Here is a 3781-nt window from a genome sequence, read left to right on the forward strand (position 1 = left end):
CAGTATTATTAAACAGGGGCCTTGGTTTTGGGGCAGTGCTGGCCTCTTCACAACCCCCTGGTTCTCGGGATTTGATGCTACTACAATGATAGTCTCAACCACGCCTGTATGGGTGAGGCTACACGGGCTCCCACTGCATTTCTGGCATCATAAAGTGCTAACTGCCATTGGGAATTCTCTAGGGAAATTCCTAAAAATGGATGAAGACAGAGCAATCAGGGGTATCTTTACATTCGCCAGAATATGCGTAGAAGTGGATTTGAGTCAGGGGCTACCTGACCACATCACGCTAAACTTCAACAATACCCAATGGATACAACAGCTTGACTACGAAAACACAGCATTCCGATGCAGGAACTGTTTGCAGACAGGGCATCTCCAAAATGATTGTCCATCAGCTCGAAAGGACCCTAGGAAAACCAAGAAACAACAAAAAAAGCCCAAAGGCTGGCAACACACAGAGCCATTGGAAGAAGAGGACATCAAGGAGGACCCTCCAGAGAACCACATGGAACCAGAACCTCAAATGGGACAGAAACAAACTCAGGAAGCAAAAAACCATTTTACTCATACAGGGCTGATCATTACAGATCTACATCATGAGCTGCAAATGGAAGTAAGTGGCATAAAAAGAACCCATAGTTCGGAGGGCTCAGAATCAGACAAAGAACAACAAATAATCACCATGGAAAACCAGCTAGCTATACCCACAGCAGACTCGGGAGGATGGCGCCGGGTGGAGAAGAAGAAGGGAAGAAAAGAATAGGCTTGCTGGAACTTTTTTATTTTACATTTTCTGTTACTCTGTTGGATCCTGTACTTACAGGAAATATTCATTTGCTATTCAGTGTTATTTTCTTTACTGCTGCCTGTTATTACAGGATCAGCCATCTGCATATGCCTATGGCATCTACAAAATGTAATTTTATCAATTATGAATAAAATTACGATTTTTTCCTAGGGGAAAAAAAAAAATCTCAACTCTCTATTCTTATAACGACTTAAAAAATTCCATAAATATTCTAAAAAAAATAAATCTTACTATTTATATTTATCATTAAGAATTAAATTAAAATTCTAAAATTTCAATTTCAAAATAAAAATACCTATAACTATACTAATATTTCTTATAAATAAAAATAAAGTGTCCAAAAAGTGAGGATTCAAAACTTTGGTATATAATTAATTTCAAAAGACTATCTAAATTATAATGGAATGTTTTAGAATTACATTATTACTATATTATTATATTACATGTATCAAAAGGATGTAGACTAATTAGTTAGTTTTTGAATTGGAATTAATTTACAAACTAATTTTCATATTATTTCAATTTTTTATATTAAAGTATTATTATTTAAATTTATTTATGTCTTTTTGGAAATGTTTAGTTAATTAGAGGTCTTATATAGATGGCACTATTTCAATATTAATTTTAACAAGTTGATACACTTCTATCTCTCAATTTAATATTTCTATGTGCGTCAATTTTATGTTAAACTCACAAAGAATTACAACACAATATTGAAATGTTTTAACCAACAAATTTTATCTATTTCAATTGTGGGTATATCATGTAGGAAGAAATGTTAAGAAAGGTCAAATAAATGGAAATTGTAATTTTATTTAATTTCCAAAGTTCAAAAACATAGTCTATATCTCTCTTAAATCCTGAGAAATATATATTTAACATAGATTTATAATGGTTTTTTTTATATATGTGTGTATGTATATGTGTATATGGGATACATGTAAACATTTTATAAAACACTAAAAGAATTATCTATTTATGTTATAGTAAGCAACATACTATTAAAATAATTTAAAGATAATAAATTATTTATTTATTTATATATATATGACATTGAAATACTTTTTTTTACTATTTTTTTTAAATTTCAAATAGTAACTTTATATACACCATCTATTTGTTTATACATACAAGTTTATATAAATATTCTTAAAAGAGTAGTATTCAAATATTTTACATTGAAATATTCTTAAATTCTTGTTAATTATTATTATTTTTAATTGTTGTTGTTGTTGTAAAACATGAAGTCCATGTCTAGCATAGTATAGAGAGAGTTCTATATTTCCTTAAAGTGGGATATAAAAACTATATTTTAGACCTCGACACACACATATAAACAACATGTGTCAATTCTGGTGTCAAGTCCATGTTGAGTACCGAAGGAATTACATGTGTGTTTCATACAAGCCCTGGAAATGTTTTAAGAAATATCCGTACTAAATATAAATCTCGGATGCGCCAATGAAGATCAAATTCCTCATAGTACAAACCTTTCATAATGTTATTGCAATCTAAAAAAACTGAAATAGAGGACTCCAATCTTCTTTTATTGTTATAGATCTAGACGTATATATATATATATATATATATATATATATATATATATATATATATGAGCATGTATTTATGTGAGAGTGTATGTATTATAATAATCATGACAATGCTTTAAAACATCCACTCTCTCTAACTTTTGTCTATCACAGAACCTTAAGAAGGTAGGGAAGTACTTCAATCTATCTGGAAGTTTACATTCATTTTTAAAAAGAATTAAGCGAAGTGTGCCAAGATCAACATAATTTTACTTAGAAGCTTAAAAAGATTTTTAGTGTGGAATTTTTTTTAAAATAGAGATCTAATATAGATATATGTCAAACATCATAAAAGAAAATGCTTTTCATCTTCAACCATCTTAGCATCAAAAAATACTATATTCTTACATCTCATGGTGTTTTTGGATTTCCCAATGCCTAACTTCACTATGGAGTTCTAAGTTCTAGTAACTTGAGTGGGCTTACGACCATCCTAGATCCATCTAAAATGATGGAAAATATTACACCTTAGGTGATTTGATCCATTTTTATAGCTTCATATATTTGTTAGTAACATGGATCCACGTTGCACTCAAATCAACATTCTCTCTAGACAATCCTGCACAATCCAATCTCCCAATGCCTGACTCATTGTCAATTTCCTTATAGCGGCCTAGAGTAATGACTCATCACCTCACACTATGTCCTTGCATCTTTTAATATCATCCTTTTCTGTTGTCCCATGATTCTTGGATTAAGTATCCTTTGGTAAACATCCTGTCTCCATTAATGCTCCTCAACATGAGTCCTTATTCTCACACCGGCCTCCTCATTCTCAACATTTTGCTTCATTCTTAGGCCTGCAATCACCCTCTCTTTGTTCCCCTCACCATATTTCTCCTTGCTCCTCTATCAATATCTTGTTCCCCCCAATCATATTCAATGGCCAGAGAAAGGGGACATGCCTATCATGGTGGTAAAGGGCGTCGACGAGGTTGTTTGACTTCAGCTCCTACTTTGGAAGCACATCAGGAACTCTATGTAATAGACATATTAGAGCACATCAAATGCAAAGTTTCACTCATGGAGGCTACAAAACATCGTACGATTGGAAACGAGCTCCCAACAGTTAGAAACATTTTAGCCTGCCATCACTAGACCAAGGAAAGATAAATAAATCGGGTTGTGAGGATAATTGTTGTTGGGTGAAACTATGTTCGTTTAATTCTGTTGTAGTATTTGCCCAACTATTTAATTCGTCAATTCGAGGTTCGTAGACTTACAAGAACATGCACTATATATGCAGGACTGAAGTGGAACTAATCTAATCTAATCTAAATTACTGGAATCAAATTAATCTAGAAAAGCATTGAAACACTAACTAGGAAAGGAGGAAAGCAATATAACATGTGAAGAGTTTGAATGACAAACAACATTCTCC

The sequence above is a fragment of the Pinus tabuliformis genome, chromosome 7 (assembly GCF_031772625.1).
Source record: "Pinus tabuliformis cultivar Carrire ecotype Pingquan chromosome 7, CPIR1, whole genome shotgun sequence".
Taxonomy (NCBI): Eukaryota; Viridiplantae; Streptophyta; class Pinopsida; order Pinales; family Pinaceae; genus Pinus; species Pinus tabuliformis.